General features: G+C 43.6%; 1 protein-coding gene across 4 annotated transcripts in view; it reads right to left on the bottom strand.

The window, feature by feature from the left end:
- Positions 1-25,424, bottom strand: part of PHACTR1 (phosphatase and actin regulator 1) — a 507,187-nt gene that overhangs the window by 313,957 nt on the left and 167,806 nt on the right. The gene's annotated exons all lie outside the window — the stretch shown is intronic.

Below are 25,424 nucleotides of genomic sequence, written 5' to 3'. Positions count from 1 at the left end.
TACTGTGCTTCCTACTGGCTGACTTAGGGAGGCAGAGTACAAATTAGTGGGGTTGAGAGGAGGGGCTGAGATAGCAGGAGACACACCGAGGTATGTGTTTGGGAACTCACATTTGAGAAGGTCGTAGAGACACCCTTCTCCTTTCGCATGAATAAAGCACCTTTGTGAGATGTTTGGAGCTGAGGATTGTCCTGCCTGTGAGAACCATCAAGAGAGTGTAGTCGAGATGGAGAAGAACAGAATCTATAAATCCACCAGGGACTAGAATTCTGATGCTAATCCACACGGATGCTAGCCACCTACCTGCAGTTCATTGAATACTACTATGTGTAAGGATCTTTATAAGCACTATATAACTGAGTCCCCATGAAAACACTCTGAAGTCGCACCAGCTTCACGGGGACATTGGACTCAGAGAGGTTACATACCCAGCAGCTGCCACAGAGCTGTGAGTGGCAGAGTCAAGATCTGAACTTAGGGCAGCTGCGTCAAAAGCTTCCTGGTTTCTCCGATACACCATTCTGTCACAGCATGGGAGGCAATGCAGTGAAGTGGAAGGCCAAGGGGCTGGACTCTGGAGATACAGATTCAACTAATCCTTCCATGGTGCTCCATAAGTGGTTCTTGAATAACTGAACTGTTACAATGCTATTCCTTGTGATCAGGCAAAATTTACCTCTTAATATTTTAAGTTATTGCCCTATCAATATTAGGAAAATGCAGAAGATCTTCACATAATTTTGTAAATATGATCTCTCCTGGGTCATACTGCAGAAATGAGATATAATGTCCAAGTGTACTGATCTATGTACAGTAAGATAGGTTTACAAACACTTTTACAACTTTTACTAAGCATTTCTTTCAATACCTCAGGCACGTGGTTATGAAATCTTAGAGAATTTTGAGTCCAATTCTTTCATTTAATAAACAAGGAAGCGAGTTCCTGCCAGAAGAGTCCTTTGTGAGCTGAGGTCACACTGAGGCTAAAGGTGAAGCCAGAATTAGAACCCAGGGATCCCAACTCCAAATGCACTTGGCTTTCCTTCTAAAAGGAGCTCATTTTGGATCTTCGCTTTAGAGTCCCACAAAGTACACCATCTCCTTTTGATGCTTGTCATTGTTGTGACTTTGTGATGCGGATAGTAAAAGTACCATCCTTCCCATTTTACAGAGGTGGGAAATGAGTCTCATAGAATTCAAGTTTCAGAGCCATTTCCACTAGAAGCTGCTGGCACTGGAGCCAGCCCATACTGAGATGCAGGGCAGGCCTGGCCCAGCCTTCCTTCTTCTTCTTCTCGCTGAGCTTGGGTGAGGTGTTGGGATTCACAGTGCATCAGCATTTTATTCTTTTTAAAAATGTATATTTTTATTTATATCAGAGAGGAAAGAGGAGGGAGAGATAGAAACATCACTATAATTCTGCAGCTTGGTCATTGTAGTTCAGATAAAAGTTTACTTCATCACTGCACTCAGTCCCACTCCACATAGTGTAAGGCAGGGGAAAGGAACAGGAAGAGCAGCGAAAACTCAATAATGCATGGATTACCATTAATGAAGGGTCAGTGAATACATTCATTTCCTTCTCTGCAGATTCCGAGTCCGTGGCCGTTTATTTCAGGTGACAGGCTTGGAAAGTGCTCTAGCATGACAAGTATTCTACGCTGTTCAGAATGAGGGATAGAAATGTTAGCCCAGTGTTTCCGCAGAGCTGCCTGACACTTCACGATGAGGAGGAAAGGGCTGGGAGATCTGCACTGGGCGCCTGGGCAGCACTCTCTGAGGCTGCGAACAAGTCCTGTCTGGTGGAAGCCACGTGTGGCTCCTGTACTGATTGAAAGGTGAGCCGTTGAGCAATGTTTTTGTTTGGCTAGGAGTGCTGTGGCACACAGGGAGAGCACAGGGTGCAAGCTGAGGGGATATGCTGTTCTTGTTGTCATCGTACCAGTATCACTATGGGTGATAGTGTACCTGTATCACACTATGGGTGGTGCTAAAGCTTCACGGTTTAAGGAAGGGTAGTGTTTTGTAATTCTTTTTGCTTACCATCAAGCACAGACTGGATTCTGTCTTTAGTAGTACCATCAGAATAGTGGTGCTTGATTACTGGTCCCTGCTGTTATAAGTCCTTGAGTACAGCTCAGTGAGTGAGAGTCAGTCCTTTGGCTTGAATTGCTTTTCATCTGTGGCCTTTTCCCCAGGAGTTGACCAAAGATAGCAAGCTCACAATGAACACGGGCAATTCGAGCACGGCATTAGTCCCTCCTTAGGGTTAACCTGAAAAGCGGTGGGCCTGAAGCTGGGCTCCAACCTGTCCTGTACCTCCTTGTGCCGGCTAAGAAACACCCTTGAGGCAAATACATTCAACGCTATTAGCACTCTTACTAATAGAGAGGCTGATGTGGAAAGAATAAACTGGTGGACTACTTGAAGTACTGTCCCCAGTCATGGAAAAAGGAATTGGTTAGGCCAGTGGTTGGCAAACCGCGGCTTGCAAGCCGCATGCGGCTCTTTGGCCCCTTGAGTGTGGCTCTTCCACAAAATACCACGTGCAGGCGCACGTACAGTGCGATTGAAACTTCGTGGCCCATGCGCGGAAGTTGGTTTTCGGCCTGGGCGAGTCTATTTTGAAGAAGTGGCGTTAGAAGAAGTGGAGGGTGTTGGTTGGTCGGGCGATGGGAGATGCGGTGCAGGCAGGCCACAGAATACGCAGTGCGGGGGAGGCGCATGCGATTCATGCAGGAGTTGAGTGAGCCAGTCAGTCAGCAGTCTCATTGTGCAGTGGTTAGTGCTAGTCACGTCCGTAAATCGAGTGCCGGTGACAAAAGTACCTACTCAAAGCATAAAGTTACCTGTATTTTTCCAACCAGCTGCAAATCCTACAGGCATTTTTGTCATCAATTTAAGAATTGTAATTATTTTGTGTTGGTGGCTTTATTATTATTTTAGCAAATTCCAGCTTAGGAGTACCCTAATTAAGTTAATAACAATGTACCTACCTATATAGTTTAAGTTTAAAAAAGTTGGCTCTCAAAAGAAATTTCAATCGTTGTACTGTTGATATTTGGCTCTGTTGACTAATGAGTTTGCCGACCACTGGGTTAGGCCAATCTGAGGACTACATGAAATCATCTATGTGCAGCCTGAGCCAGGAGCCTGGCACGCTTACTTACTATTAATGGAAATCTAAATTATGATCACAGGTATGCACTCTGTCCACCCCTGCTGCTCATTTCCACCTAACCTTATTGGTAATAGTGCCCTTCACCTAGAAGCCATTTGGGTTTCTGGGTGAAGTGCAACAATAGCCTTGATACTGATATGCTGAACGTAAGAAACATTAGTCATTTATCACGTTGACAACTTATTCTATTCAGGAGCACAGGCCCAGGCCCAAGAGTGTCCAATTCTTCTGAAATTTAATAATGATTAATCTCTCTGAATTAGCAATTGTAAATTTACTGACTGTCAACATTATACTTTTATTAAGGATGTATATGTAGGAATGTCCAGAATTTTTATTTTGACCTATGATTTTCCCCTCCAAGATATATATCCTGACTACCTGACTGTAGAGACTTGGGCATCTGTTACCCAGGTGCTCACTGCTCTTCTCATCATTCAACAAACATTTACTTAGTGCCTGCTCTGTACCAGATACTATATTAGGTTCTGGGGATAAAGAGCTGAATAGGAAACAGTCCCCGCTCTCTGGCTTATAAACAGTTGAAAGAACTTGACATGTACACAGCTAATTTAAAATACTTCGTGTTAGGAAATGAAATGAGAGCAGAGGGAAATAAACAACTGGCTCTCATGATTGTCTGGAAAGGTATTGCCGAGTGTTGACATTTGAGCTGGGACTTGAAGGATGAGTCTCCATTTCCCAGTGGAGGAAAGCGAGGATGGGTATTCCACACAAGGAGGATGCCTTGTTTTGAAGGAGAGCTGTGGGAATTCAGGGCTTGGTCTGTGAAATTCAGTTTGATGAGAACTGAAAGATGAGGCTGCACAGACATGAAGGGCGGCAATGGTCTGAAGCCAGGAGGAATCTGGCACAGGGGAGACACGGAGGTGTTCCTTCTTTAAATTAATAGATATTATGTTTTAAGAGCAGTTTTAGGCTTACAGAAGACTGTGCAGACAGTACAGAGAATCTCTATAGAATCATTTTCCTCCCACAGCGTTTTCCAGTTATTAATATCTTACACCAGCCAATTACCCATCAGAGGTTTTTAAGCAAGGGCATAATAAGGATGATTTTGTTACTTTAGGAAGATACCTGGTATGTGTGTGGTGATTGGACTACAGTCAGGATATGCTGGTGGCAGGATGGCCAGTCACAAGGCCATGGCCAAACCCATATGACAGCTGAGAACAGGATGAGCCAAGGCAGAAGTGGTAAGGATGAGGGAGCGGATGGAGTGTATTCTAGAGTCCACATTCATCGCTATGTGGTTAGCAAAGTTTGGCAACTAAATGCGAGGAAGTGAGTGGGAGGGAGGAGTTTAATTTGGGCAGCTGTGCCAGTCATCAATTTATTACTGCTCAGCCCCAAATTCACCCTTCAGTACCTGCTCTGACATAATGCATCGGATGTAAGCATTTCTCCTTTACCATGCCAGTAGAGGGCACTGGAGGAACACTGCAGGAAAAAGGGAGCTACTCTTTAATGGTTGTGCTGAGCTTTGCTCTTTCTTGCCCTTGCTGCATGGTCCTGCAATGGTGCAGATGTGTGGGGACATCCAATGGTTCCTGCCTCTGATGCACACCCAACATGTGTAGTCCCTTTGTCATCTCACAGCTCTGGTTTGGCCTGGTACCATATTGGTGTAGCCCTCCCTATGCAGACACAGCACATTTCGGGCCTCATTCTCACCGTGGTGTCCCGACTCACTGTGACCAACCCACCAGCCTGGGCTCATCTGCACCCAGTGTTCCTGCTGTCCAGTGCCTGTCAATCGGCTTTGGCCTGGATGTACAGACAACTTCTCCATCACCCAGTGGACTGCACACACCTCCAAGGAGATCTGAATCCCAACCCCAGGTAGGGGGTACTTCCAAACTCGTCCTTCTTTAGATACAATCCCTCAGCCCCAGGATGCCCTTTAGAGTCCTTTTTACATCTTTATAGTTCCTCCCTTATCATCATAGTTTAATAATTCACATATTAAGCTGCTTCTTTTCAGTTACTGTGAGGTCTCCTTCTCCTGACTGGACCCAGCTGTTAGAGCAACTGTGCGTGTGGTGGCCCTAATTGAGACAAAGGAGGAAGAACACCTTTTGATGGTAAAGATAATGAACTTCATTGGAGATTACAGCATTGAAGGTGCAGGTGGAGAAAGCTAATAGGTGATTGGGACAGGGATCTGGACCTCAGACTGGTGGTACAGATGTCTGAACACATACATGGTAGTTGAAGGGAAGTCACCCAGGGAAGACATGTAGAGTCTCAGAGGCAAGAAAGACTATGAATGAAATCCAAAGTTTAAAGACTGGGCAGAGCGAAGGAGTCCACAAAAGAGGCAAGAGGAGCAGTCCCCGAAGTGGGAGGAGAACTAGCAGAGCCAAGGAAAAAGGTAATGACAATGTCTCAGGCCATTCAGCAGGATCAGGGTGTCTTCAGAGATTACCTAGAGGTTCAGTATGCTCTCCAGAATAATATCCTTAAGAATGTCTAAGTGTATAGGGTGTAAACTGGTTACCTCTGTGACCACTTCCCATTTGCTAAGAGAAACATTATTAAGGGATACTGGGTACATTACCGCCTTTTCCTCATTGTGAAATCCACCCCCTGGTTTACAGTGGATGGTGTCTCTGGACTGTAACAATCACTCAGCTCCCTCAGGATTGGAGGCCCTGAGACCCCACCCCCCCACACACACACACATGCAAAGGGCCTGGGGAAAGTGTGCAATGTATTTAGCCACCCAGAGGTGGACTTTGGTAGGATACCAGGAAATAATTCCACCTCTTAGAGCGCTCTTGGACTGGAGGGTCTCAGGAGTGAATATAGAGTCGGTTGGGAGCCCCTGGAATGACCTGAGAACTGTTTGATCCATTCAGACATTTTCTGGGATATGTGGTAAGAAAGAGGGAAGCTATTAGCATTTGATCATTGCCACCAAGTTCTAAGCTGCCCATTTCCTAACCAGCAAATGGCCCTTTGGATATGTAGCAAGAGTGTTGTGACTTTGAGCATGAACATTTGCAGGCAGTTTTTGTCACTTTAAGTGCCCTTTGAAAGCTCAAGGTCAATGTGCCTGGTAATTAGCTGCTTAGATAAGTCACTTGACCCACCTCTGGGCCCAGTGCTGCTCTGTAGTCTGTATGATCTCTTTCTATGGAGACCTAGGAAATCACCTTCTGTGCTCTTAGCAGATGGGGCATTTGCTTTTTATGGTTTGCTCATATGTCTACATTGGTATTTTCTGTAGGAAACTCAGTATCTGATCTGATAAACTATGCTTCCTGGGGGTTGAGGACATATGAAGCCTTTCAAGTAGGAAGGATACATCCTATAAAGCACTTACGGTGGCTCTAAATGCCAGTGTTTTAGAATTTCATTTCTCGATACCCAAGAACAAAACAAACTATCAGCGAAGGCAAGCGATTGGGGTGGGGGAAATGGGAGGTGTGGTTGAGAAGGGCTCAGCACCTCTCCAGTATTCTGTCTTGAGTGGCAGAGCCTAGCTCATAGATATGCACAGAAATTAGCAGCTGACAAAACCTTTCAAAATGAAACATTCCCTTTGGGTAACACAATGTGTGCACCACAGATAATGAAATAAAATCCCTAACACGGACTTTCTAGTTAGTTTTAGAAATGGGGTCCCCCTGGAAGCCTGGCCATGTCAACTCTTGAGGTTAGAACTTTTGGAGAAGGGTAACTGTGGAGAGCGGCCACAATGTTTGGACAGGTTCAAGCCTTGGACTAATGAGAGGGCACAGTCCTCTCATTGACATGTGCAAGTCCCAGCTTGGAGGCCAGAGCCCTCCCAGCACAATTATAGCCAACAGCTATAGTTGTAAGCTAGAACATATGGTCCGAACACGTGGCCCCATGAACCTGAGTGATATGGGCTTGATAGAGTTCAGGTGTATGTAATTGAGTAGGCTCGAAATTCACGAGAATGCTGTAAATATCTTGACCACGCCCTTACTTTGCCTTGTGGAATCTGGCTATAAAATAAAGACATGGTTTGTGGGCACTGGTGATGTCTCTCCATCCAGGAGCAGCGTCCTACCCAGACCCAGCTTTCTTTTTTTGTCTGTCTTTTCTCTATCCTTCACTGCCCCCTCTCAGGGTCACTGAACCAGGCTGAGCTGGTGTGGCACATAAGGTGCCCTGGGGCTGAGTATGCCATGGCCGTGCCAGCTTGCCACGGGCAACAATCACAAAATGTTTCTTTGTCCTCTGTGATGTATTTTACTTCAAGCTTCCCCTCTCAGGTACTGGTTTTCAGGTAGTGATGTTAATAGAACTTTCAGGTGAAAAATTCACTGTTGAAATGGTTAGCTGCCTTGACTCATGTTGAGGTTATTATGTGAATCTGTTTCAGAAGGTGGTAAAAGCAATAATGAAGGTGTTCACTATAAATCTATTGAAAAAATAGCAAAAACTCAAAGGCTGCTGTTTTCAGCTGAGATGCCTCCTGGCATTGTAATTTTTTTAAAAAAACAAAGAATCATTTGGATATATCATAGGCTCTAGACCTTGCTTTGAACTAAAACAAAACAACAACAAAAAGTACTTGTGTCATCCACAGACAAAAGCCACATTATTGTTTAACATATGTTGCCCTCTAGCAGATGACTCAGTATTGCAAGCATTTTGTTCAGAAAGATTTTTCTTACCAGCTCTCTGGCATATTATAGAGCTGGTCTAAGAAGTGTGCGGAGGGGCACCTGCCCACTCCTCCCTCTTGGCTGCCCGGGCCCTGGGTGTGCATGGCACCAAGGCTGGGCTGGGCTCTAATCTATGCAGAATTGAAGAGCAGATGGGCCCATAATAAGGAGCTGAGCCAAGTGAGGTTAGCCAGCTTCATTCTGCGGGACTTGTTGCCATGACCAGTAGGAGGGCTGTGCAGCTTGCCAGAGCAGGGCTGCATGGATATGGGGCATTAGAATCTTAGGATGAGGGAGATCACAAATGGTTGTTTTTTTAGAAGTCAGAGAACCCTGGGAGGTCTGGCCATGGGCATGTGTGAGTGGTGAGTTTTGATGCTACTGAGCATGTCTCCTAGGGAATTTCAAGTATTCACTGGTTCTGTCTGAGGGAATGCTGCAGATCCCAAGCCTCAGAAGGGCAACCAGGATGCCCTCGTCTTGCTTTGGGCAGTGGTTCATTTTCAAAGTGACTCTCATGAAGACTGCACATGCCAAGTGTACTGACCAGCCACTGAAACTGGAGGGGATGCATGGGTAACTCCATTGCACTATTGCAGACGTACAAGGATCACTTCCAGAGAGTGGCAATATCATTTCTTTAATCTACTTGTTATGAAGTCATTGCATCAGGCTTAATGCTATACCCTTCATATTTTTTAACTCACTCCCATGTTCAATTAATATAATTAAAAAAATAAATCTGAAACAAATTACTTTTGCATATACGTCTATATCTCACCACTCGGTATTTGCAGATGGAGGAAGCCATAGCGATTATGACAATCGTTCCTAATAGCCTGGAACTGTGACTTAAAAATTGCAGTTTAAGTTGACACCATGGTATAAATAGTGACACTGCCATGACTTCAGGATCATTACACTGTGAGGAGGAATAGGTGGCAATTAGATTATGGTATAAAGATTACCAGGTGCTATCTATATCACAAAAGTAACCAAAATGGTGAGGACATGGGAAATAGTATGATATGTAAAGACTGAAAAACTTGGAGTCTTTAAGAAGAAAAGTCTTCCTGACCATTCGTTTCACTGACCTCCAGTCAGATACTGGGTCCTGAGGACTTTACTTACATGACAATTTGGGCCCCTGCTTTGCCTCTCCATCGCCATTGCCCACGCATTGTAATATGCCAACAATTTTGCCTTTCCCCTCGTCCTCTCTACACAACCATCTGACACATTTTACCCAAACGCAAATCTGACAGTGTCATTTCTCTGCTGAGGCTCATTCGGGGCCTCTGATGACTTGAAGGATGAGTGATTTTCATGTTGCCAAGCAAACCTATAAGGACCCGGAAGAGGGGCTTCCTACGTGTCAGGGACCTCCTCCCGCCAGGTGTCCAGTGCCTGGCTGGCCTGCAATCGCATGAACACACTGCTCTTACCCCCACCCCACCCCCTGCCACATTTGCATTTTCCTGTGCCCCCTCTTTGTGCAGAGGCAGCCAACCCCTCTTCCCTGCCAACCCCCATCTCCTACTCACTTGCCCAGTTCTTCTTTTTTAATTTTTATTTTTTAAATGTTTTTATTGATTAAGGTATTACAAATGTGTCTTTATCCCCCCATTGTCCCCTCATCTCCCTCAGTCTTGCCCTCACCCTCACCCCCTGTTATCTGTGTCCATCGCTTATGCTTATATGCATGCATACAAGTCCTTGGGTTGATCACTCCCCCTAACCCCCACCCTGCACCACCTTCCCTCTGAGGTTTGAGCATCTGATTGATGCTTCTCTGTCTCTAGATCTGTTTTGGTTCATCGGTTGACTCAGCTCAATCATAGGCCTTTTTTGACTCCTCCAAGCAGAATTACCTCCTCCATCACATACCACACAACATCTTGTTTTTAATCTATACAACTGCACCTACCACATTTTCTAATTCATTCTGGTTATGCATTGTCTCTGTTTAAACTGACCTGTTAAAGACAAACACCAATCTTGACCCCCTATTTAATGCTAGAACTTAGCCTGATCTGAAATAACCAATCTCCATATGTTTGTTGAATTCTATTATTGAAAAAGAAAATTTTTCCTCCAAAAAAGAGAAGAAGGAAGGGGACTTGACATCTGTCTGGGAGAATGTGAAGGGTTGGCACAAGGAAAAGGATTTGGGCTCGTCCTACCTGGGCTGGGTGTGAAGCGTGGTCGATGCATGGACACAGTGAGACATAGTGGTCAATATAAAAAAGTCAATATAAAGCAGCTTTAAAAAAATGTCAGCTGCTCAAATAGAGAACCAGCTGCCTCTTGTGACTGGAAGTGAATATGTGATAACTGAGGTACTTAGGCTCAGCTGGAAATTTTGTAGGAATTGTTCGAGTATCTCTTGTTGTCATTCTGTTTGGTGATATAATAATTAAAACATGGCATTGATGTTTAATTACCCGAGCTCTCAGAGAGAATAAAGCTATAAATGAAGTTGTCAGGACCCAGATTTGCCTATGTCATTCTCCTCAGACTCCGGATACTGATACTGAATGTTAAAGATGTCAACACTGTTTCACCAGGATAATTACTGAATATCTGATGTAGCTCCAGAAAGGTCTTCACATTTGAGATTCTGATTTTTGCAAATGATGTTTCATGTTTAGTGTGTGTGTGGCGGGGGGTGGGGGGTGGTGGTGGTGGTGGTGGTGGTGGTGGTGATGATTCTTGTTGGGACTGAAAAGAAAGTTTCTGCTTTGCTCACTTAATTCTACAGTGGCATCAGGATTGTTATCACAGTTTATATTTTCAATTAATGGTTTGATTTTATTCAAATTGTTTGATTGAGCCTTTTTGATTTTTGCTAAGAATTAGCTGTACCTTTTGAGAAATAATAAGAATTCATATTGTAAAGTTTTAAACGATTCCTTTACAATCCCATCACTATTAAGATTTTATGCTGTTTTTTTTTTTCTTCAGCAGTAGGGGCTGGATAAAATGATTCTGGTGAATCTGAGATGCTGGACCATTATGGTAGCACAAAGTTAATTGGTCATTTTTCCTCTCTGGTTTTATTGCAGCTGCCAAACCTTACACAGCCCCAAATCAGGCTCCTTTGTATTATGCAATCTCATGAGTACACTTTTCTGTTGTCTAAATAAAGCCTCAGAGGAAATTTGCCTCACATTCGTTTTAAAGTATACTCTTAAAGATGATTATGGCTATTGGAAATGTGTTGTCCCTGAAAATGCATTTTGGCTGTAAATTAGGCGAAGTCTTTCAAATTAGGCTCAGGACAGATAAAATGGCTTTCGGAATGACCTTTTTCTTGCATGATTGAACAGAATAGCAATAATATTTCCCCACTCTTTTAGTCAGTCTGGAAATGTACTACCAGCATGTCAGCAAATACCTCTCAAGATACTGAATCTGCCAAGTCACCAAACGGGCATCCAGCCAGGTAGTGGTGTTTCATATTCACTTTACACCTGCTGACACCTAGGACCACATGGCCCCTCTGTGCCATGTGTTGGCACCTGTCAGTAAGACCAGAGTCTAGCCAGCCACAGATGCCCACCTAGTGCTAGGGAAATCATTCAACAGAAACTTCTATGGAAGTAGCAATAGTCAAGGCTTATCTTTGGGAGCCACTAGGAAGATGGGTTAGGACAGCTCTGAATTGGTAGATACTTGAAATATTAGGCTATTTTCCCCTTGGTGCCGAATTTATGAATGGTTCTATGTGTTATTAGTAAATACATTTTCTCATGTAATAGATTGTAGTTCTTCAAACTTCCTCCTTCATCATATCATCAATACATATTTATGCATTGCTTAGCAGAGTCCAGAGAGTTTTTAGGCAATATAACATAGATATCTCATTGGGTCCGCCAGTTAAACTGATTGAGATCCATATATGAAGATGAAAACAGGTACATATATTTTTAAGACTATCTTATCTATTATCTATCTATCTATCTATCTACTATCTATCTATCATCTATCTATCTATCTATCTATCTATCTATCTATCTATCTCTATCTATCTACAATCTATCAACCTAATCCAGAGGTGGGGAACATCCAGACCTCGGACCATTTAAGGCTGGAGAAATCCTTTGGTCTGGCCCTCCAAGGCATTTGGGGTGAGTGAATTAAATGTTTGACCAAATATAGCAGGCTAATTTTTAAGTTGATAATTTTGTATGGCCTGTAAATGATGTTATAAATATCCAAATAGCCTTTGGCAGAAAAAAGGTTCCCTACCCCTGAATTCTAATCTATCATCTACTCTCCTTTAAAATGATCTCTTAAGCCTAACGCTGGAAGAATAGTGTCCACCTAGAGCCTATTGGTTCCATCAGTTTCTAAAGAAAGAATAAACCATCAGAAGGGAAATGGTAAGCAGAAAACTTAGAAATGGAATTAAGAATAAGAGAAATTGTGAATTTTCTTTATTAAAGTCCTGAGCAGAGGACCCTCTAACCAGTTGCCCAAGGATCCAAAGAGGGGATGGCTGCATCAGACTGACACAGCTGGACACCACTAACCATTAGGATTATCCTAGTCATAAATCTTGCTAGTATTTCATGTTCTCTGAGCAAGCTTGAAATTAACATTTGGCATCTCCTAGAAATTTCCTCTGGGGGAGGAAAATCACTGACAATCTCCTCTCTTTGAACTACCATTTCAAATAATACCATTTCAAATATTAATTGAGGACCTACTTACTCTTTCCCAGTGTTCTAGGCTAGGAAGTTTATTCCAAATTTACATTTGAATGTGAATATTGACCTCAGCATGAAGAGTGGTATAATGAAGAGGAAGGATTGAGTCAGGAGATCAGAAGTGTATTCTAGGTTAGAAATTATGATGGTTTGTTTATGAGAGTCACAAGGGATAAAAGAGAGAGAATGAGAATGAGGGAAGGTATTAAGAAGATAGAATTAGGAGGGCTTGGTCACTATGGAAATATAGGTGAAGTGAGGTTTCAAGAAGATACTCTGGTTTCTTTTTGTGAGTTTGGTATTAGCCATACTTGCAGATACTCATAATGCTTGAATATATTGGGGGGAAATATTACTTTTCTGGATCTTTAAAACTGAGGACTAACCTTAGACCGAAGTGACCTTCCCAAAGTAGTTCTAGCCTGTCATATTCTATCCAGTGCCAAGCTCCAATGCCTTTCAAACTGCAATAATTACACAGAAATACCAGGCACTAAGAACTTTTCATAGAAGCTTTCTACAGTGAAGAGCCCCAAAATAAAATTGCTTATAATTTTCAACCTTATCTTCTTCTTTCCCAACCCCCATCTGCTTCTCTGGAGAAATAACAAACTCAAGATAATTTGTTTTGTTAATTCATATTTATTTTATAAAAACATAATTCTTTGTTGATCCACTTTAAAACTTAAGAGAATTTTGTGACTTTTAGACAAAGCCTATGGTAGAATTTTCAAAAGGGAAGAAATGGCAACTATATAATGTAGTTAATTTTTCTGTTAGGCCTTCATTTTCTACTTGGCATGAATAATGAATTTGGAAGGAGAAAAAAGAAATACAGTAATAACATGGCAACCAGTATTGGTCATTTTTAAATTTGTCTGTCCCCAACTCCTTTCTCATGGGAACTGCTCGTTTCTCCTCCTTATGGTTCTGGTGGGGATGTCCATCAAGGATGCTTTCTCACCACAGTGGTGGAGCCAGGTGTCAATCAGAAAACCTCATTTCTCTAGACACAGTGATTGGTCCAGATTGGGCACCTGACCCAAAGGGCCAAGCAAAGTTCTTTTGGGGACTTGGGACATTCACTGAGAGAGAGTTTCCCTTTGGGAGACCGTGAACTGTATTCATCTTGGGGTCTTGACCTGTCAGGGCCCAGCATGCCCTCTGTGGAGAGAGAACCTACCAGAGAATGAAGGTAACAAACTGGGAGATGAAGAGACCCTGCGAGAGTTTAATGCCATCAGTCGAGGGCCTGCATTTATCCTTGCCTGAACTATAGGGTGTCCCCACCCCAATGTATACGTGCACTTTGAACAATTGTAAAGGCAGTACTTATACAAATTAATTTTCAAAACTAACTATCAGCTGTTAAAGTGTGTATACATTTTTGGGACGCCCTGTGTTATTACTATCCCCAGAACCAATAAATTCTCCCTTTCTAAAAGTTAAGTTTGGATTTCAAAGGAAAGAATACTGACTAGTTATATACCCTGCTTTGCACTGTGCTTTTGAGCTCTAAAAGCTATTACATACAAATTACCTGAGGAAAGGAAGCCTTTTAGTTTATTATCAACAGCACTTGTAATTTAAAGATCAGAAAACATCTTTAAACATGGGTTTCTGAAAGGGGAAAAAGTTGACCCCTGAAGCTCTATGATAATAGGAAATGAGAACATGGAAACACAGAATTTATGTATATTCCGAGTCAAGTATCAATCAGTCTTGCAGTGCTTTGAATTCTCTCCCTAAATTTAATAGTTTATGGTGGAAGATCACTGAACACAAAAATATTTATTTATTTATTTATTTATTTATTTATTTATTTATTTATTTTAAGAGAGAGAGAGAGAGATTCACTGCTCCACCCACTTACTTGCATGTGCCCCAACCGGGGATATAACCACAACCATGGCATATGAGGACTATGATCCAACCAACCAGGCAAGAAGTAATATATCTTTTAATAATTCTGACTGAAAGGTTAAAACCAGACCTATTAACAGGCCAACTATCTGGGAATTAATTTTATACTCACAGCACAACTGACATTTTCACTCTTCTATCTCATATAAGAACAGGGACAGGGGAAACTTAGAAACATATGGATACCTTGTCGCCATTTAAATCAGGCTCCCTAAGGGTGAGTACCATGCATTGGAATTTTTTGAAAGGTTAGCAGATGAAGTTGACAGTTACCCAAGGTTGACAAACACTGAATTAACTAGTGGATTCCTCCCTACCATTAGGTCTGGTTTCCTATGACCTCCTGCTCTGTTTGTGGAGGTGGTTGGGATCATGGCCTAACAAATAACATATGTATGAAATGCTCTCTGTATGCCAGGCACTTCACATACATCATCGCAACAAAATCACAATCGTCCCCTTTACATAAGGACTTGAAGGCTGGAGGTGCTAAGAAGGGGAAGAGCCTGGATTGGGATACATCTGTATATTTTATTCATTTATAGATATAACTAAGAAGTGCTCTCTGTTCCAGATGCTGTATTGTGTGCTGAGAATATGAAATAATAGCTGGATTATCCCCTGCATCTAAAAATGGATGGATGTATTCTGTTAAAGTAATAAGCAAACTTTCCATTAAAAAATGTCTGAAGGTTAAAAAAGAGGATTTTATTTTTAAAGTTTTAAGGCAGTTACCTCCTTAATAAGATGTTAAAATTATAAAACATGTGGTATGGTCAGGAAATAAGATGGAACCACAAATCCATAGATATTACAACTGAGTTCTTGGCCTCTTTAGAACTGTCTAGGATTGTTAATAGGCTGCAATCCTCTTAATTAACCTCAAGCTTTTCACAGACTTTATAACTCAGCTGGTGGAAAGACATAACCATGGCCAATAATTTTAAAACTATTTTGTGTTCGTATCATCTCAAGGGTATAGCCATATTTCTTACCTTTAATAAAATGATTAAGATCTCACTTCATTTGTGCTACATCATAATTATGTACTGAATTATACGCGGGAAGGCACGGACTTCCCTGGGGCCGAGGAGAAGGAGCTGAGAAGAAAGCAGCAGGGAAGCTTGGAGCCTAGCGCTTGGTGAGTGCGTCCTCAAATAGCAACCTGAGCCAGGACAGTCCAGCCCCGCTGCCCTTGTAAGGAACTGAGACTTGTTTGGCTTTCGCTTACCCTCGGAGAGAGGTAACCTTTGGTCTCGCTGACCATCTGGCAGATACATCTGTAACCATGTTGCTTAAGGGTAGCATTAGCAACGAGAACATGCGCTTCCTGGCTATTGATTCACTGCCCAGATTCATGTTTCCCCTTCCTTCACCAGGCAGTTGTTGTGCCTGGCACTTAGCTTTCCTTGTCACAATTCACTTGATTCTCAAAACAACCCTTTAAGATATCCCCACTTTACGTATAAGGAAACCGAGGCACAGAGCGGTTAAGGAACATGAACAAGAGTTGGGGGTGGCAGGGGGGTTTCCTTCACCCCCACACTCTGTCCTGCCTACGTGGATGTCTGCTTCCCTTCCTCCGTAGCCCCTCATCCTCAAACCTGTAAGCCGAACAGGCAGGAGCCCGGGGATCTGCAGGGCTGGTGGCGGAAAGGAGTCACAGGAACCTACTGGGTCTGGGACAGCAGAGCCCTGTCCTTAGCGAAATCAGTGTTCGCTGGGCCCGGCTGCGGGTTAGTGACTTGTTGAGACGGCCAGTGCGGGCTTACGTGGCTCTGGCCAGGGCGCGGGGCTGTGGCTCAGGAGGAAGAAACACCATTGGGAAGAGAACCCTCATCCTGGGAAAGGTGTGGGAAATAATTCGTAGGGAAATAAGAGAGGGACTGGGACATCTGGCCATGGTTGGTTGGTGGGGTTGATACTGTTTCACCACAGGGGATTCGGGGGAAGAGATCATCAACTGAGAGTGAATAAAAGTCCTTCAATGGGAGAGCAATGTTGTGAGAAGAGCTGTCATTACAGCAGGTTCTCTCAGCCTCAGCTTGTTGGCCTTCGGGGCTGGGTGAATTTTGTTGTGTAGATGGCAGGGTGTTCAGCAGCATCCCTGGCTTCTACCTGCTAATGCCAGTAGCACCCCACCCTCCTCATAGATGGTGACAACCCAAGTCTGCAGACATGGCCAAATGCCCCCCGGGGGGCGGAATGCCTCCCACCCGCCTCTGGAAAGCAGAGGTCACGCACAGACAGAGTTTAATTCTCAGGGATGTGGGTCTATCTAAGGTGCCTCCTCTTGTCCCTCTTAGGCTGAACAAGGAGAAAGTTGATATCAAACTTCCTGTAACTTCAGTCTCACTTTTTCCTTCCCTCCATCACTCCCTGTCTTCATTTGCATTAACTCCTTTTGTTTTGTTTTGTTTTATTACCATCTTTGGGGGAGCATATGAGGGGAGCCTCTTGTCCCCAGGTCTCCTCAACTTTCTTCACTTCCTACAAAGTCAGGGAGCAGCCGTCTCTACTGAAATTACCGCAGTCATGTTTTGGGTATGCATGTGCAGATGCTGCTGCCCAATTGCTGTGATAAGCAGAAAACAGAATCTTCGTTAGCCAGCGGCCCCACTGAGAGTCAGCGCCTCCAAGATGCCCCTCTTTGCCTCCCTTCCTGAATCAGTGGCCTTCATCGTTTGCTCACAGAGACACCATGTGCAGGGCAGCACCTGCCGCGGCTCCTGCTGCCCTTGCCCTCTGCCCGAGGGAAGGCCGAGCGCCGGCTAGTATGTGCGCTCCTTCCAGGTGCATGTCATCTCCCCCGTGTCACCTTCATCAGCATGCTTCTTGAATTGTCTTTTGTAAAGTAATAGAAAGAAATAACAATTTAAAAATAAAAAGAGTAGATAATACTTCTATGAACAATGTGAAAAAATAAAGCAAAGGGAGGTTTAAATGTCAAATAAAATGTTGAATTAAAATAAAACATACACACAAGGGTTAGGAATGATTAGTGAAAAGTAAATAAAGTAAAAATCTGGTAAAAAAAATAATTCAAATATTGGAACTGGGCAGGATAGGAAAAAGTTGATAAAATATTAAAATAAGAGAAGACAATATAAAAGGGCAAGTGATTTAAGAGACCAAGAAATTTAAAGCTTGAAAGCCTCCTAGTGAAAAGATGAGGAGGACTGAAAGTGAGGTTAAATAATAAGTCACTGCGTAAGTTTATAGCTTAGAGAAAATAATGAGAAGAAAGGAAATCGTCAAAAACAATAAAAAATAAAAACAAGAATGGGGAAAGGATTAAGACAAGTAAAAAATAATGAAGAAAGATATGTTTTAAAAGTTTGAGCAATTTAGAAATGAGTGAAGTTTAAGAGGAAAAGTGAAGTGGGTTGACAAGTGAAGCAAGGTGGCATCAGGCAGCCAGAAGGTGGTAGAGCTGGGTGTGTCAGAGATAGGGTGCCAGATAAAAGGACATATTTGCAGGATATCTGTGAAATCTGACAACCAGGCCTCAAAGAGGGTCAGCTGGTCAGAGACTTGGTTTTCTGGCTGCCAGGGCAGTGGCCACTGGTGGAAGGGGAGGGCTGTATGCCTAGAGGTGAGGGCCCTGTGCTGCCACCAGAAAGCCACACCCCTCAGCTGGAGGGACATAGGGAAGTGTGCAAACAAGGGAGTGTGGGCCTCCCACCAACGCGCTTGCACGAGGCTGCAGAACAGCAGTTTCCTGTCCAATAGTGATGTCACACAGCTTCATCTGGGATTTTAACCACTCGTTCTCCTCTACAAAGTCTGAGTTGATTTGAACCTAGAACCTCACTGTTGGGTTGATCCTAAACAATCATTCCTGAAGAAGTCTTCACACTGGAGCTATTCTCAGTCAATCCAGCAGAGGGCGCAGGCAAACACATGCTGATCGCTAGGAAATGTTAGCTTACCTCCTTCACCTGGCTGCCTAATGACTTTAGTGTTAACATTATATGAGCACTTGAAAGTATCTACATAGAGACACACCTGCAATTGCAATTTCCTTCACTTGGACAAATTAAACGAACCATATTAGTTGGGATCTTATAACAGTTGGTAACATACAGACCCGACTAAAATTACATTAACCAGGGTATCAGGTAAAGGGCCGATTGTTCTCTTCCTTCTAGATATGCTTTTATTACTTTAATGTCTTTAAAATGATCACTTCTGTCACAATTCTTCATACCATCCCTGAATTAGGAAAGTAAAATCATCTGCATTTAATTGTGATTCATTGATCACTTACTGCATGTCAGGCAGGTGACAGACTTTGTGGATGAATGATAAGTAAAATTCACTCTACCTGTGGAATCTGCAGTTTATTTAAAGGGAGAAGGCACAGACGTATAGGCCACTTCAGTCCAAGATAATGAGTGGTGGGATTGAAGTATACTCACCTGCTCTGGGTGGACACAGGAGCCCCTATCCCAGCTTTGGGGGGCTGCGGGAGCTTTCCCTGGGGAGGCTGTGTAGGATATGTAGTTATAACTCAGCAAAGCAGTGAACTGAGACGGAGTTGCTCTACTGGAGGTCATATTTCAGGCCAAGGGAACAGCGTATGTAAGCAGCTTGAGGTGGACACAGCAGGGCTAGTGCCTGAGTCCTGGGCTGGAGTGCAGTGCAGTGGAGCTGGTGGACATAGGAGGCTGGAGGGATCAGTAGGTGGGAGGTCAGAGGGAACCTTGCAGAGCATATGCAAAGGGGTTTGTGCTCTAAAGGCCATGGGGAGATCCTGATAACCAGGGTGGACTGCAGTGTAGAGAGGGTGTTCCAGCTGCAGTGTGGACTCTGGGTCAAATGAAAGGAAGCCATGTTTGGCCAGGTGGCTGCGGTGACCCTGTGAGAGTGATGCCAGCTGCCTTGATTAAAGCAGCATCCTCACCTCTCCACTTATACAGGGTGGGGCAAAAGTAGGTCTGTGGTTGTTCATGTAGAACACAATGCAATAATTAATAAGTAATAATACAAGGACGAACTCTGTGTTTCGAATACTCACAACTGTAAGCCTACATTTGCCCCACCCTGTATGTTGACACCTAATTCCCAATGTGATGCTGTTTGGAGGTGGGGCCTTTGGGAGGTGATCAGGTCACAAGGGTGGAGCCCCATGAGTGGGATTAGTGCCCTGCAAAAGAGACCCTGAGAGCTCCCTCATTCTCTTCACCATGAGGCTATAGGGAAAAGACTGCCATCCCTGACCCGGAGCAGGCTCTCACAAGACGTGGGATCTGCCAGCAGCCTCCAACTCCGTGAGACAGAAATTGCTGTTCTGTGAGCCACCCGGTCTTGTTCCTGGTATAGAGGTCTGAAGGGGCGAAGACAGTAGCTGAGATGGAAAGGGACCATGTGTCTGAGATATTTAGGTGACAGGATGTGGGGGTTCAGTCATCAGGTTTCCGGTTTGGCAAATGGGCTGTTGGGGTTGCCACTCATGGGGACAGGCAGCATAGGGACTTGCTGAGATTGTGAGGTCTGTTGGACACACGGTTTTAGGGCCAGGAGAGTAATTGGGTGGAAGGGAGTTCTTTGAGGCATCAGCTCACAACTGGTGTTTGGAGATGTGGGAGTGGACGGATCCTAGAGGCAGAGAAACTACAGAGAGAAGAGTAAGGGAGAGGCCAGGACAGTGTGACACAAGATTCAGGGGAGCAGAAGGAGGAATAGAGGCTAAAAAGAACTCAGGAATGGCCAACAAAGTATGAACAAATTTCTAAGAAAACGTGGTGGCCTGATGTCAGGAAAATGGTGTTTCAAGGAAAAAGTGGTCCATGGAGCTGAATGGTGTCAGAAAGTCAAGTAAGGGACAGACTACAAGGTGCGCATTATGTTTGGGGAGGAGGACATAATGAGTCAGATTGAAGACATAAGTGAAGGTGGACGCTATAAATTAGGGGTGTGTGTGCGTGTGTTGGAGTAGGAGAAGTTAGGGTACAGCCTATGGCAATGTGGGATGGAGGGGGTTTATTTTTGGCATGGGAGGGATTGGGCATGTTAATACTAATAGAAATATTCTAGTCAAAGACAGTCAAAGGGAAGGTTGTGAGATATTTTCCTGTCCACTCCAGAACAAAAGGACGGAGAAACCAAGGCTGGCGATGACTCTCATTTATTACTCAGTTCAATTAGGTGCTATTTTCAGAAAGGGCTCCTCGGAGAAGAATGTTGCTGATATCAATTTGAGAACTTGTATTTGAATCACCTTTTCCACACCTGCCGCTGGCCCACGTGACGGGTTCTAGGTGGAAGTCACTGTGACAGCGAACTGCTCAGGCAGCCTGCAGGGACTTTAAACTTCACCAAGGAGACATCCATAGAACTTTTGACTACTTCGAATTCCACCCTTAGCATACTGGAGAGAGATATAAAATGGACATTTCCAATTCTCAGAGAGACCCTCCCACCCCTCCAAAAAAATACAGGAGTGATGATGAAAAGAGAAAGAGCTACGCAGATCAAAAGCAAGTGGGTGGGAAGAAAAACACACGAGAAACTGTCAGTTCAGTGGAGTTTTAAAACGGAGGTGCTTCAGTCCCTGAAGAAATGTGGTTAGAACTGTTTTTGGCACTGAAGAATGTTTTATCGTTGTTTTCTTTTATTTTTAACTAGAATCTCCAGGGGAACAGGAGCCTTTATCTCATTTTCGTCCCGTGGGACTGTCTGGCATTTTGGTCCTGTGTGAAGCACTTAGCTGTGCCTTGGGGTGAGGGGTAAGTGATCTGGGCATGCTCCGTTCAGAAGTCTGGTATATGTCAGAGCAAACTAATCAGGTAAGGGAATTGTCAAAGGGATATGTGGTCTACATTTCTAAAGAATTTGAGAGAAGAAACTCCCTCATAAGTCTACCAGATGGTGCTAAACCAATGGCAATGAATGTATGTAGTTCCCAAGTTCATATCCTCCTACCTAACAATGGAAGCCTTTAACAATAGTCAAGGTGAGTTATAAGGATAACACCTGCTAATGGATTTACTATGTCACAATAGAGAGATGCAGTCTGTCTTTGTGCACAGGGTATGACTGATGTATATAAAGTCATTGTGGTATTGGCAAGCAAGTACTTGCTCTACTTGCATTGCTTCTGTTATGAGTTCCCTGAAATGGCTCCAAGGTGTTCCAATTAGCACGAGGATGCAGAACTTGCAGCTTTGTGTCTGAGAGGCCACAATGCCCATGATGTTGTGTGCTCATCTTGGGTCACACACTTGAGGAGGGCTTCTTCACTAGGCTGTCTCCCCGCTCCTGAGGTCTCCCTGGCATGAAATCAGTGGGTGACTCCATGTAGAGTTTCTCTTTCCTGGCTGCACATGGAATACCCTGGGAGTTCTAGAAACTACACATGGGTGAGACCCACCTGAGACCCATTAAGTCAGAATCTCTGGGGGCTGGGATCCAGGCGTCCCAAGTTCTAAAATTTCTCGAGGTAATTCTAGTTTGCAGATAGAATTGAGGATCGTGGATAAAAGTTCCAAGGAAGATGATGCCACTTTGGTCTCACTTGGATGGGTAAGATTTGCAGGGACATAGCACCCTTCTGCATCAGAACTCTTGTTTTATTTAGAAAGCAGGTACCACATTGGTGCTGCTGGTCTCATTATTACAAGGTTGACTGAGGGGCCCTTTACTATGTCATTCTCTAACCAAACCCCCCAAACTTTGCTTACTATAGTTTTGTTAATAATGCTATATAATAAAAGGCTAAGTGCAAATCAATAGAACAGCTGAACTATACTCAACGTAGGAGCTGCCCCCTGGTGGTCAGTGTGCTCCCACAGGGGGAGTGCTGCTCAGCCAGAAGTCAGGCTCACGGCTGGCGAGCTCAGTGGCAGTGGCGGGAGCCTCTCCCACCTCCACAGCAGTGCTAAGGATGTCTGACTGATGGCTTTGGGAGTGGGCCTAAGCCATCCATCGGACATCCCTCAAGGGCTCCCGGACTGTGAGAGGGTACAGGCCAGGCTGAGGGATGCCTCCCCCCTGCACCCCCCCCCCCACCGTGAGCGCATGAATTTTGTGTACTGGGCCTCTAGTAAAAAATAGAAAAAAATTACACTATCCGATAAGAGTAAATTAAATAAATATGGGATAACCTCAAAGTGGAATATTATAAGGTACTAAAAGCAATTATGCAAATTGTTTATTCATATTAACTTATTTCACAGCTACTTTTAGAGAAGACTGTGTGTGCCAAATGTTATTCAAGGCTCTATGAATACAGCAGCCAACAAGAAAGAGGCCTTAATGCTATTTAAAGTTTCAGTTTAAAAATTTAAAAACAGCATGTACAATATGGTTTACTTTTGTAACATATATGCATAACATATGAGAGATACACACTAAAATGTTAATTGAGATAGATATCTCTGTGTGATGAGATCAAAGACAATTTTAATTTTTTCACTTTTTGGATTTTTTCCTATGCTGGGCATTTATTATTTCTGTAATTTTATGTATATAAGCTAGAGGCTACATTCTGCTTCTCAGATGTCCCACAACTCTAATGGGATATTATTATATAGCAGGACACGTCTAGTTCTCATAGGGCAACAGTGTGGCTGGGCTGAGAAGTCAGCTGGAGACGGCAGAAGTTCAATGCCTCTTTAAACCCAGGTCAGTGCAAGCCTGACTACTTGGATTTAAAGGGTATTAAATAATAATTATAATAGTACTTCTAGGTTTTGTTATTCTTTACTTCTATCATTTTGTTTTTTCTGGGCAAGTGGGTTGGGTATTAGAGGCTCAAAAAGTACTTGAGTAAATGAGTCATTGCGAGGCAGGTTACCTGTGCGGAATCATTCACAGTCAATGTAGGGAGTAGCCACAAGATGGCGATAAAGCTTAAAAAGTGAAAGTGGCTGCAATAAAAATGCCACAGGTCCTAGCGGAAGAGGTAGTCCCTGCAAATTGCCATTAATGTGAGCTAATTGATAGCACAACCTTATGACCAGCCTAGGGAGCCTTTCTTCCCTCATCCCTGCTCCGCAGAGGGCTCATCTGGCCCAGGTAAATAGAAGTGAGGGTACTTGAATCGTCTACCAACAGGGCTGCTTTGCTGATTCTGGAGGCCCACATGACTCCTGACTTAGAAAAGGGTTTTCACCTCGAGTGAGCTGCCCGTCTTTGAGGGAGAAGTAGTATTTGCAGTATTGGTGGAAGAAAATAAAAGAAGGAAGCAAGTGGCTTCTTTACCTTTGGTCAGTCTGAGGGCTGGAAATGAGGGGTTGACAGGTTGGTTGAAAGCTATTGTTATTAGTGGGGGACATCCGTAATAGTGTCAACAATAAAAAATGATAGTAATTTTAAAGAAGCTGTTGGTGTTATTACCTCACAAGCTACAGAGGCCCAGGGGACAGAAGGTCGCACGGAGGAGGGATAAGGGAGTCACAAAACACAAGTTTTAAAAATCACATACAGTTGACCCTTCAACAACACAGGTTGTGTGTCCCCTCAGACACAGGTTTTTTTTTCAATGAATATATTGGAATAGTTTTTGAGATTTGTGACAATTTGGAAAAACTCACAAACTGTATAACCTAGAAATATGGAAAAATTTAAGAATTAAGTTAGGTATGTCATGAACAACAGAATATAATACATATGGTCTAATGTAGAAAATAGGTGTTAACCCACTGTTTATGTTATCAGAAAGGCTTCTAGTCAACAGTTGGCTACCAGGAGTTAAGCATTTTTTTGGTGTCAACAATTATCCGTGCATTTTCAGTTCAGTTTCTCTAACCCCTGATTTGTTCAAGGACCAACGGTATACAACAATGAAGAGATCTCAGGACCATCCTGCATATCTGTCCCATTAGGTTATGATTTATCTTGCTGATTACTAACTTTTAGGACATTCTGTTGTTATTATCCAGGTAGCAATTCCTGTGTGGAGAGAGGAGAGTGGAAGACCCTTAAAGCAGCAATTAATTTTCTACTGTTGACAAACACAAGTTTACTGAAAGTTAATAGCAGAGTCTTGCTCCACCTGACTATTTCTGGATTTCCGTTTCCCAGTCCACACAGCATCTGTGTATCTGATGCACAGAGCACTGGCCCTGAGTCACAGCTGAGCTTGGCCTCAGATTTGCACTTGACTGGCTATGTGACCTTTTTGACCTCTCAGAGTCCCAGTTGTCTCATCTGTGGGTGGGCTTATAGGAGGAGTCAGGGAATCCTTTTCTTAAAGTACCTAGCAAGGCGCAGCACATAGTAGGGGCTGGACTAAATGGGGTTTTCTTTCCTTTCCTTTCTGATATGGTTTTCAGCCACATTACTGTCCCAATAGTCTTTATACAGACACTCCTCAGAGATATTATGGGTTTGGTTCCAGATCACCCCAGGAAAGCGAGTGTCACAATGTGAGCTGTAATGTTTGCTGTGAAGTACAATAAAGTGAAGTGCAGTAAAATGAGCTATTCCTATACTGTCAAGACTCTATACTTTTTCTCTTCCTCTTCTGTCTCTGGAAGCCTCTATCTCCCTTTTTTGCCTTAGAAATTGCAGCATTACTTCAAAGCCAGGTTCAGGTAGGCCTGCTTCTTCCTTGAAACCCAGCCCCGATTTGTGACAATTTGGGAAAACCAAAGAAAACCGCTTTTCTTCGACTGGCATCATGCGTAGCTCCCGCAGAACGTGTCCTACTCAGTAGAGGTGGTGGTTTCCATGTTTCCTGCCCTCCGTTTCCCACTGTGCACTCCTTTAAGATGGAGATAATGACAGTGTCTCACAGGTCTGCATGCGTCTCTGAACAAGTGGAAGGATGGACTTCGGTTACTCATACTGTCCTGTCTGCATGGGAAGGAAAACTCCCTAGAAGTGTGTCTGAAACAGTAGTTGCCATTGCTTCTGCTATGCTTGACCATTAGCGGGAGCAAGTCAAAGGAAAGGAAGCATTTTAATAGGCCATATTGTTTCAACCAAACTGGATCC

This window comes from Myotis nattereri, assembly GCF_964212035.1.
Source record: "Myotis nattereri genome assembly, chromosome: 3".
NCBI classification, from domain to species: Eukaryota; Metazoa; Chordata; class Mammalia; order Chiroptera; family Vespertilionidae; genus Myotis; species Myotis nattereri.
Note: the sequence above shows the minus strand (reverse complement) of the source record. Positions and strands in the feature narration are given on the sequence as shown.